The sequence below is a fragment of the Aquarana catesbeiana genome, linkage group LG05 (assembly GCF_042186555.1).
Source record: "Aquarana catesbeiana isolate 2022-GZ linkage group LG05, ASM4218655v1, whole genome shotgun sequence".
In the NCBI taxonomy this organism is placed as follows: Eukaryota; Metazoa; Chordata; class Amphibia; order Anura; family Ranidae; genus Aquarana; species Aquarana catesbeiana.
Genome location: NC_133328.1, coordinates 188,356,305 through 188,368,644, shown reverse-complemented (window position 1 = coordinate 188,368,644; position 12,340 = coordinate 188,356,305). Strand labels below are relative to the sequence as shown.

Genomic DNA, 12,340 nt, shown 5'->3' with positions numbered 1-12,340 from the left:
GAATTTGTTTACGGTATCACACTATGTGGCTTTTTTCCTTCTTATCATATCATATGGCCATCTGTTTCCCAACATTATCCTGAGGGACCCATCAGCGTCTGGTTGGTTCTCGGACTTCCACTTTCATCATTATCCTGGAACATCCACCACTATCCACCACCAAAGCCTGACTTGACCCAGTCGGGCGTATGCCCCCTTGGGTCCACGTCATCTGGTAAGCCTCCTTACAGTTGGTGGTGGTGTGTCTCCTCTATGTCCACCTCAGATGTCACATATTTGCTATGTTCTTCACACGAAGTCACTGATATTTTTGAATCTTATTTATACGGAGGACTTTTTCTTTTTGTTTCTTGACATCCCTGTCATTTGTTGGACATTTTAGCTGAACTTTTAGCACTACACATAATTTTTATTTTTTGTTACATATTTATTATAGCAAAAAGTAAAAAAAAAAAAAAAATTTCAAAATTGACGGTCATTTTTTGTTTATAGTGCAAAAAATAAAAACCGCAGAGATTATCAAATACCACCAAAAGAAAGCTCTATTTGTGGGAAAAAAATGACGTCAATTTTGTTTGGGTACAATGTCGCATGACCGCGCAATTGTCAGTTAAAGGGACACAGTGCCAAATTGTAAAAAGTGCTCTGGTCAGGAAGGGGGTAAAATCTTCTGGGGCTGAAGTGGTCAAAGGATATCTAAATATGACTTTACATTCCATTAGGTACCGGAGTTTGACCCTGTGCACTCAGTAATCAGCACTTAGTAACAGAACTATTCAGACATGTGCGTTTTGACAAAAATATATATTTTAAGGCATTTCCAAAAAAAACCCCAAACAAAAATCTTTCACAGGTCATAATATGATAACATGGGGGACATCAAACATATTAAATTAATGCAATTTTTTTAGCATTTAGTTCTCACAGCTACTAACGAGACTGAAACATGAGACTGTGACTGGTGATACAGGAAGCAGAAAAAAGGCAACGTAACATAGTATAGATTTTAGTAAGGGCATTCCCCAGGACCCTGTGGGGTGTTCTTTGGATTCTGCCTGCAGCAGATTTCAGAGAATTTAGACGAAAGCAAGCTGAGTGAACTTTCTGTTTTCAGCACTGTTGCGGTATTTCCTAGACAACATTAATTGCTAACAAATGTATTTATTTTTACTTTAGAAAATATGTGTCTCTCTAGTGGACATTTCCATATGCTTCTCATACAAATGGACTGTGTGGAATAGATAGTTCAAAATAAAATAATTGTTAATTATTAGTAACATAGGTTGAAAAAAGATACATGCCCATCGCATTGGACCACAACTCACTCTACTTCACAATAAGCATAAATAGTAGTGAAAATCTTATACTTTTTCTTGTAAAATGTAGTAAAATGTATTAGATCTATTTGTGCTTAAAATATACAATAAAGGGCATCACTGTTGGTGAAATATCATTTTTCATACTATGGCATTAGTTTCACACTACGGGATGACTTAGAAAACCAAAATGAAAAATAAGGACTTAGAATACCACTTGTATACAGTTGGTGATGGAATAATGATGTAAAAAAAAGTAGCAGCAGTAGAACAGAGCATTGAGGGAAGAGGCTAAAAACACTGTGCTGAATTTGTAATATTTATTGCATAAAATCACTTTTTTGAGATGTTTCTTACAACCTTATGTGTTCATCATGCTGTTTTGTGTTATTTTCCATACCGCATTATACTGTACTACTATATATCTCATATTAGCACAGTATGTGGTTTGCCGTGATTCATACAATTTCAAATTCTCAACTTTTAATGGCTTTTCATCTGCTATAATGTGAGTTGATAAAATAGAGACATTTAAATGCACTACCTGTAGACAATGCAAAACAGTCTGCACCATACCAATGCTAAAACCAAAAATACAGGTCTAAACAATAATTTTTATGCTAAAATGTATAAAATGCATTAAAATATCTGAGCATTATCCGTGTTAGAACAATTTTTAATTTTAAAAGCATTTCTCATTTTCTTACCTTCTTTTTTTTTGATGGAGTGGGGAAGGATTACACCTTGTTGGGTTCATATTGCTGTCTGTGTTCCCATTAGGGAGAGTTACTCTTCTATTTTTCTGGTGACCATTGTCATTGGGGATGAAAGTAATTGGAAAATCCTACATTTTTTGTTTTGACTGATGAACACAGATTCACTTGTTTTTACAAAGTCAATTTCCTCTACTCCATGAGTAAATCAATCCCAGTGAGCTTATTGTTGATTTCTGGGGATGATATTCTACATCTCAATTGATTTATTGACATTAATTTGAGCGTCAAGGTCACAACTTGGTTCACTGGTCATGGTTGTTGACAAGAGTTATTAACAAAAGGTTTTAGACTCACCAAAATCTAGATCTCCTTGTAATAATCCCCAACTCTGTTTTGTCTAGCTAGAAGTTTTAAGGTGTTTACCCACATTTTGAATATTTTAGCATTATGTTGCATTCTCCATAGCATAAAATAAATATAAATTCCAATGCAGAGAATGAGAATCCCTCATAATTGGCACTTGTGAAGTACAACATGTATACCTCATAAAAAAAAGTTCTTAAGGGATATAATAATCTGTTGGGTAGTTTAACTCTCTGACATCTACCAAAGAATGAAATGGGGTGAGCATTTTTAGTTGAGCTAAAACCTTCAATGCTTATCTTTCCTCCAGCATTGCACATATTCTCTCCAACTTCTTACGGGTTCAGACCATCTTGATTGGATGGGCTGGGTTGATATAAATCCCTCGCATGTGCATGGGTGTTTGTTAATCCCGACAATGAGGTTTCCTGAGAATGTACAGTTTTAGGAAAAGGCATGCAGTTTATTTGGCGAGAAAGAAAAAATAAATAATTTATTATTAGCTGCATGGTACAATAGCTTTTAAACTCCAGATTCCTTTTGCAGTGAGTCACATGTGGGGGTATTGATATGGATGAAAATTGCTCGTCTCCAAGAGCAACAACTTCCCTGTGATGAGCTGGAGGAAATAAAACTGCTCCCCTCAGACAGACCAGTGGAGGAAAAAAAAATGCCCGCCACTAGTAAACTCAACCTTTTCTCCAAGGAGAATAAAACAGACAGAAACATTAATACAAAGAGCTGCCCCCTTTTGGATGCTGGTGGTCTATAGCAGAGAAGAATTATCCCATCATTACCATCCTGACCAGTTCTTTATAATTAATTTCACCATTAGCATTTTCATGCCCAAGCAATTCCACCTCGTCTTCTTGCATCTATTCTCCTAGTTTAATTAGAACATGGCAAAGTTCAGCCCCCATTACACATCCATTACCTTCCCTGTCAAACACTTTCAGACCCTCGATGAAGTCCTCAATTGTGCACTGGTCCTTGTTTTTAGTGATTGTTTGCAACATGGGGAGGAACTGCTCAAAGACTGATAGATTTTTTTTATAGATTGGTTTTGGTATTCATTCCCATACCTTGGTGGCTCACAGTTATGATCCTTAAGGAAGCTCTGTCTATCTGCCTATTTTGTATATGCATTGTGTTTTGGCCATAGAGCCCCACTTTAATAAAATGAGTGGGTAGGTGACTAGAGGTATCTTTTTGATACCTCGTAATATGTAGGTTCCCTTTTGTTTTGTTTCTCCAATTCAAAGTCAAGCATCTTGGTGTTCATCTCATCCATCTTTGGGTTTCCCAAAACGTTCATGACTTATGCAATTGGGTTTTGTCCCAAAGCTCGCAAGACATCCCTGGAAATAGAAGATTTTACCATCTCCGGCCTTATCGGTCTTTGTACTCAGAGAGCTGTTCCTCTGTTATGTCCCCCATGTCTCCTGCCGGTTCCTCTTCTAGAGGCAAAAAAAATGATCAGGCCATTTTTGCGATACAGCACTGTGTCGCTTTAACTGACAATTGCACGGCCGTGCGATGTTGTACCCAAAAAATGTATGTCCTTTTTTTTTTATACTTTAAGGTTACTGAGCACTAGAAGCTGGAGAGGGTAGCTGGTGCAGACTCCACCCCCTCCCCTCAGCAGCACCCCCCCTTGCTCTTTGCCTCAGTGCCTTCCCCCTCCTCCCTCCCCCTTCTCTCCCCCCCTTCTCCCCCCTTTTTATTTATTATATATATCTTCTGTTTTTCTTTTCTTTCTCTCTTTTTCTTCCCATCTTTTCCTCATGTACCCTTCTCTCTCTACTTTAACTCCCTTTTCCCCACTTAAACCTCCATTTGAACATACAACTATACAACTAGCCATCATAATCACCTTTGACTCTCTGCTCATAATCTAAAGTTGTTTAAACCGGGTTCAGAGTGCCTCAATCTGATTGAACTGTAATCGTATATTGATAAGACAGGCTCACTGAGCCATGGATGTATATGCTAAGTTTGTATCTGCTCAATAAAATGTTTATTTAAAAAAAAAAGTCCTTTTTTTCCCACAAATAGAGCTTTCTTTTGGTGGTAAAACAAAGAGTGACAATTTTGGACAAAAAATCATTTTTTTTTTACTTTTTGCTATAATACATATCAAAAATATAAAAAAAAACTAATTTATTCATCAGTTTAGTCTGATAGATATTCTTCTACATATTTCTGGTAAAAAAAAAATTGCAATAGGCGTATATTGATTGGTTTGCGCAAAAGTTAATGAATCTACAAAATAGGGGATAGATTAGGACATTTTTATTTTTTTTTATTGTTTTTACTATTAATGGCGGTGATCTGTGATTTTTAGCAGGACTGCGACATTGCGGCGGACAAATCTGACCCCAAATTACACTTTTTGGGGACCAGTGACATTATTACATTGATCAGTGCTAAAAAAAATGCACTGATCAATGTAAAAATGTGAAGGGAAGGAGTTAACACTAGGAGACGATCAATGGGTTAACTGTGTTCCCTCAGCATGTTCTAACTGTAGGGGGGATGGGCTACCAGTGACATGATAGAGATCATTGTTCCCGATCACTGGGAACAGAAGATCTCTGACACCCTCTCACGCAATCCCCGTCAACTCTTTTCTACCTTTACCACTCAACTTCGCTCTCCATTACCTCCACCCACTAACATACTCACTGCCCAGGAGATTGCTAATTATTTAATAAACAAGATTAAGACAATTCGTCTTGAGATATCCACTCTACACATATCTCCCTCATTTTACACTCCTTGTCCTCCTGCACAATCAATACTTCCCTCTTTTAACCCAGCTACTATAGAGGAAATCACTAAAGTTTTTTTATAGTGCCCTCCTAACCTTCTGCCCCCTGGACCCTGTTCCTTCTCAAATACTACGGACACCATCTGGCCCTATCCTGCACTCTTTATCTTATATCTTCAACCTCTCCCTCTCTACTGGCATCTTCCCCAAACCACTAAAACATGCGCTAGTCACTCCCATACCAAAAAAGGCCTCACTGGACCCCACCAATCTTAACAACCTAAAACTCATCTCTTTACTTCTTTTTGCCTCCACACTCCTTGAACGTTTAGTCTACAACCGACTGAGCGACCACCTCATCAAGAATAACCTTTTTGATTCCCTTAAGTCAGCACTCCACAGAAACTGCCCTCCTAAAACTCACAAACGACTTACTAACAGCCAAAACTAAAGGTCATTATTCTGTACTCCTACTCTTGGACCTTTCCGCTGCTTTTGATACAGTTGACCACCCCCACCTCAAAACTAAATTTGCTTGGTCTCCATGGCTGTGCTCTCCGTTGGTTCAAATCTTACCAATCAGAATTACATCAGTGTCACTTACAACTCCACTTCCTCCTCTCCAACTCTTACCATTGGGGTCCCCCAAGGTACTGTCCTTGGACCTCTACTATTCTCGATCTACACGTCCTCCCTGGGTCAGCTGATAGCCTCCCATGGCTTCCACTACCATTTATATGCTAATGACACCCAAATCTATCTCTCTGCCCCTCAGCTCAACCCATCAGTCTCCTCGCGCATCACTGATTTACTAACAGACATATCAGCCTGGATGTCAAACCACTTCCTCCAACTGAATCTAAAACCAAGCTCTTAATATTTCCTCCTCCACGTGCCCCTTCCCCCGACCTCTCTGTCAAGATCAATGGTACATCTATCAGTCCGTTCCACATGCCAGGGTGCTAGGGGTAACCTTAGACTCTGAACTGTCCTTTCATGCCCACATCCAATCCCTGTCCAAATCATGCCACCTTAGCCTCCGCAACATTTCCAGAATAAGCCCCTTTTTAACTAATGACACCAACAAGCTTCTAATTCACTCCCTGGTTATCTCTCGCCTTGACTACTACAACTCCCTCCTCATTGGATTACCTTTACATAGACTAACCCCCCTTCAGTCCATAATGAATGCCGCTGCAAGACTCATCCACCTTACCAACCATTCAGTGTCCTCCACCCCTCTCTGCCAATCCCTCCACTGGCTTCCACTCACCCAACGAATAAAATTCAAAGTACTAACAATAATTTACAAAGCCATACATAACTCTGCCCCAAGCTACATCACTAACCTAGTCTCAAAACACCAACCAAGCCACTCTCTTCAGTCCTCCCAGGACCTCCTGCTTTCTAGCTCCCTTGTCACCACCTCCCATGCTCGCCTCCAGGATTTCTCCAGAGCTTCTCCCATCCTTTGGAACTCCCTATCCCAATCTGTCCAACTGTCCCCTAATCTATGAATCTTTAGACGATCCCTGAAAACCCTTCTCCTTAAAGAAGTTAACCCTGCTTCGAACTAATACACTGTTCTACGTCCTCCACCAGCTCATCCCCCGCAGCTATTACCTTTTGTATCTATTGACACTCCCTTTTTAGATTGTAAGCTCTAATGAGCCGGGCACTCTGATTCCTCTTGTACCAAATTTTATGTAAATGTAATGTCTGCCTTCATTTTGTTAAGCGCTGTGAAAACTGTTTCCACTATATAAATCCTGTATAATAATAATATAATAATAATAATGTCACTAGGCAGAATAGGGAAATGCCTTGTTTACATAGGCAGTTCCCCATTCTGCCTGTGTATGAGGCATTCGTGGGTGTCTACCTGACCCGCGGGCATGCTCCTGCAGCGTGCATACTGTCGCTGTAAAACAACGGCGGGTGGGCGGGCTGTCGGGAAGAGGTTATAGTGAAATAATAGGTGAAAAAATAAAAATGAAAATTTCCTTTTAAATTATAGTGCCTGGGGGGTCCCCCTAGTCTGCCTGTAAAGTGGCACATCTATACTGTGTATAGAACCTGCTGCAGCAAAACTGACAGAAAAAATTATTATTGTGGCTGCAAATTATTGCTGGCAATGAAAATAAAATGATAAAACAGCGTGCCCCCCCAAAATCCAAACCAGACCCTTATCTGAACATGCAGCCTGGCAGGCCAGAAAAGGAGGGATGAGCAAGCACCCCCCTTCCTGAACCATGCAAGGTCACATTTCCTCAGCATGACTCTGCCCCCCCCCCACCCCAAAGCACCTTGTCGATGGGGACAAGGGGCTCTTTCCGACACTCGACCCCCACGCCGTTTTTTTTCTATTGCTGGCAAATTCGGCAATGTTTGTATTTTCATTCAGCTGGCAGCGGGGAAGCTTGCTGACAGCTAATGACTCCTCTGTTGTTAAGGAGCAATGATCACTCTGTTAACACACTAAGATGCTGTGGCACACTCTCTATTTTTATGACAAGAAATGAATCCATTTAATATGGAAGGGACCTTTGCCCTCCTCAATTACTGCCTGGAAGACTTTGGTTACCTTTAACCTGCCCCTGTCTAAAATAACCTATGAGCTCAGAACCAAGCCACAACTGTTTAATACAATGTGGGGACCCTGGGTTGTATCCACTCATTGTCACGTACCTGGTAGGTTTTGAGCCTGAAGTGCAGAGAAAGACCTCCCTTACAGCTCCCATTTCCGTTCCCCTGGAATGGAGACAGAGGGTCCGGGAGTGAGGAGTGGTATGGGTGCCTGGCAGGATAAACAGTCACCAGAAGTTCAGAAGTGGTGGCACCCTCTGGAACCTGAAGCTGAAGGGGAGACCGGAGACTGGAATGCAGAGAGGACCAGGAACCACAGCAGGTAAGTAAGCAGGACTGAAGAGCTGGACTGGAACCAGGAACAAGCAGCAGGTAGTAGACTGGAACACTGGACTGGAACCAGGAACATAGCAGCAGGTAGTAGCCTGGAACGCTGCACTGGAACCAGGAACAAAGCAACAGGTAGTATACTGGAACGCTGAACGGGAACCAGGAACAAGCAGCAGATAGTAGTCTGGAACGCTGGGCTGGAGCCAGGAACAAGGCAGCAGGTAAACAGACTGGATACTGGTATCAGACAGAGGAATGGTCAAACAAGCCGGAGGTCGGTATCAGTCGATCAGCAGAGGTACCAGGGATTACACAGAGGAATGGTCAGGCAAGCCAAGAGGGTCTGGTGCAGGCGGATAGCAGGATGGTCTAACAGGAAGCCGGGTCAGATAGCAGAGTACACAGGTCAGATCAGGTTAAGGCACATGGAACGCTGTAGAGCAGACAGCGGGGATTGAGTGTGACAGGCCGGTTTAAATAGCCCGCCTGGCACTAGCAGGAGTGCACGTGCTCGTGCGTGACAGCACCCGTGAACGCGCGCGCATGCGCGGTGAAACCCGTGGCCGTGTTCCCGTGCATCTGGATCACCGATTACTGGCAGAATCTTCATGACATTGCCCCCCCCCAAGGTGCAGCCTCCGGATGCCCCTTTGAAGAAATTTCTCTGGATGGGATCTTTTAAAAGATTGCAACAGATCTTTAGCATGAATATTGTCCTCAAGAATTTTCTTCTGGGCCAAACCCCCTCCATTTTATCAAAAATTGATTTTGATTTTGGTTACCTTTTTTCCTACGGTCCACGATAGCCTCCACCTCGAATTCCTCCTCCCCATCTACCAAAATTGGATCAGGAGGATCCGTACTTCGACCTGAAAATGGATTAGAAATAGAGGGTTTGAGCAGGGACACATGAAATACTGGATGCACTTTTAGTGAATCTGGGAGTTCAAGTTCGTATGCCACCTCATTAATTCTCCGCTTGACAGGAAATGGTCCAAGAAACTTGGGACCCAATTTCTTTGAAGGGCAAGCCATCCTGAGATTTACCTGGGCCCCGGTTGTAAGCAACAGCTCACCTCGCCTCTTCTTATCGAAGATTACTTTATTATATTCCTGGTTCCTGGTCATGGTCTCCTGTAAAACTTGGTTGTTAGAAGTAAAGAAGTCCAACCTCTCCTGAACTGCGGGTACTGTGCACTCTGGAAGAGAATTAGGCAAAAATGAAGGGTGGAAACCATAATTTGCAAAAAACGGAGTTTGTTTGATAGCGGAATGAATAGAATTGTTGTAGGCGAATTCAGCCAATGGGAAAACAGAAATCCAATCATCTTGGGCAAAAGAAGAAAAACAGCGTAAATATTGTTCAAGAGTCTGGTTTGTTCTCTCTGTTTGCCCATTAGTCTGGGGATGATAAGCAGATGAAAATGAGAGTTCAATGTTCAGTGTCTTACACAGAGACCTCCAGAATCAGGAGGTAAAACTGTACCCCCCGATCAGAAACGATATTAACCGGTACCCCATGGAGCCTGATGACTTCTTTAATGAATGCTTGTGCCGTTTCTGTAGCTGAGGGAGTGCCCTTCATTGGGACAAAGTGGTCCATTTTCGACAACCGGTCTACTATGACAAAAATTGAGGTGAAGCCCCCAGCCGGAGGTAATTCCACAATAAAGTCTATAGAAAGCATTTTCCAAGGCCTATCTGGGACAGACAATGGTTTTAGCAACCCCCATGCCTTGCTTCTGTGCCCCTTGTTCCTGATACAGGTGGTGCAGGACTCAACAAATTTCCTACAATCTTCGCGTAACTGAGGCCACCAGAAGGTACGCTGTACCAGATCAGTGGTCTTAGCCACGCCAAAATGCCCAGCCAATGCATGATCATGACAGAGTTCTAGTACTGAAACTCGTAGTGTCTCAGGTATAAAGATCCTATTCTCTTGCCACAGTAACCCATCCTTAACTTGGAGTTCTGACCTAAAGGAAGATCCCAATTCTGCGGAAGCCTGCTTAATCTGGGAAAGCAGGTCTCCCTGAAGCAAAAGAAAATTCCCCAGGGATAGAATGGTGTCTGGGGGGGAAACCTCTTAGGACTTGTGAAACATCCTGGATAGGGCATCAGGTTTGGTATTTTTGGAGCCAGGGGGGTAAGTGACATGAAAGGAGAACCTGGAGAAAAAGAGAGCCCACCTGGCTTGACGTGGCTTCAATCTTTTTGTAGATCTCAAATACTCCAGGTTCTTATGATCTGTAAAAATTAAGACTGGATGAGCGGCACCCTCCAGCAGATAGCGCCACTTCTCCAACGCTGATTTGATTGCCAACAACTCTCTGTCACCTACATCATAATTTCTCTCTGCCGTGGACAATTTACAAGAGAAGAAGGCCACAGGATGTAACAGGGCCTTAGTTAGCTGTGTGATGGGTGTGATGATGGCTAAGAACTCCTTAATAAATTTACGGTAAAAATTAGCGATTCCAACAAATCGCTGGATTCCCTTCTTGTCTGTCGGGACTGGCCAATCTAAAACTGCCGCAACCTTTTGAGGGTCCATCTTAATGCCTCCACTGGAAATGATTAACCCCAAAAATGGAATACTTTCCTGTTCAAATTCACACTTCTCAGCTTTTGCATATAGACTGTGTTGTCGAAGCCGGCCCAACACACTTCTGACATGCCTGCGATGGGATTCAAGGGAACAAGAAAAATTAATGTCGTCTAAATAGACGATAAACAGATCTAGAAAGTCTCGTAAAACATCATTGATAAAGTACTGAAATGTAGCAGGGGCATTGCACAGACCGAAAGGCATCACTAGGTACTCAAAATGTCCATAACAGGTACGAAAGGCGGTCTTCCATTCGTCTCCGTCCCTAATGCGAACTAAATTGTAGGCTCCGCGGAGGTCAAGCTTAGTGAATATGGTAGCTGTCCCAAGTCTTTGGAACAACTCTGGCACCAGAGGAAGAGGGTAACGTTTTTTTACAGTGATTTTATTTAGCTTGCGGTAATCCACACATGGTCTGAGGGTCTTATCTTTCTTCTGTACAAAGAAGATGCCTGCACCTGCTGGAGATGTGGACGGACGAATGAAGCCTCTCTTTAGGTTCTCATCTATATATTCCTTTAAAGCCCCTTGTTCTACTTCAGTCAAAGGAAAGATTCTTCCAAAAGGAATCTCAACACCGAAGTAATTCGATAGGACAGTCATAGGCCTGGTGAGGGGGTAAGACCTCTGCCCCCTGCTTGCTGAATATGTCTAAGAAATCATGATAGGCAGAAGGGATGGAGAGGTGTAGACTAGAATCTGAATCTAGGCAAAGCAAGGTAGGGTTCTCCTGAACGTTCTGAAATCTGCAAGATTGTTGGCAATATGAAGAAGAAAAGGTAACTTCACCTGTGATCCAATTAATGTCAGGATTGTGAGCCTGTAAGCATGACATGCCAAGGATTATGGGAAACAGAGGTGAGGCGATGATATCCAGGCGTAGCAGTTCTTGATAAGAATTGGAGATGGAGACGGGTATTGGAACAGTCTCTTGGGTAACAGGTCCAGATTTGATGGCGGTTCCATCAGCTAGATGGATGGAAAGACCATGGGCTTTGGGCAACAAAGGTATCTGATCTTGGGTAGCAAAGAGAGAGTCCATGAAACAACTGCAAGCTCCAGAGTCAACAATGGCGGTTATTTGCAGAGTCTCTCCTGGAAGCTGTAACAGGATAGAGAGAGCAAGGTGAGTAGTATTCTTAGCCAGAGGTGCAACATAGTCAGTGGACAGGGATAGGCACTTACGGAGTTCAAGGGGACAGTTCTTGACATAGTGCCCAGGTTCCCCACAATACAGGAACAGATTATTCACTCGGCAACGTTGTCGTTCCTTCTGGGTAAGAGAAGACCGCAGGACCCCTAATTGCATTGGCTCACGTGGGTTAAACGTGGAGGTAGGTGGTGTTGGTGACATATGATGAAGAACTTTAACTGTAACCCAAGTTGGGCGAGAAGATCCCATAGCTCTCTCAGTCCTACGTTCTCTTAGATGTCGATCGATCTGGATGGCTAGATCGATCAAGGCATTTAAAGTCTGTGGTGTACCCACCCTGGCCAATTCATTCTTCAAAGAGTCAGAAAATCCCATCCGAAACCGATAGTGGAGAGCCGCATCATTCCAATTTGTGTCCGCACTCCACTTTCTGAATTCAGCCACATAGTCCTCTGCTGCCCTGCGACCCTGTTGAAGGGTGCGCAGAGCCACCTCTGC

At 42.7% G+C, this 12,340-nt stretch overlaps 1 protein-coding gene and 1 pseudogene across 1 annotated transcript in view; one reads left to right on the top strand and one right to left on the bottom strand.

Moving 5' to 3' along the window:
* The window catches only part of CNTNAP2 (contactin associated protein 2), a 2,786,505-nt gene that overhangs the window by 884,382 nt on the left and 1,889,783 nt on the right, over positions 1-12,340 (top strand). The gene's annotated exons all lie outside the window — the stretch shown is intronic.
* On the bottom strand, positions 3,178-3,832 carry LOC141145841 (myosin light polypeptide 6-like; annotated as a pseudogene).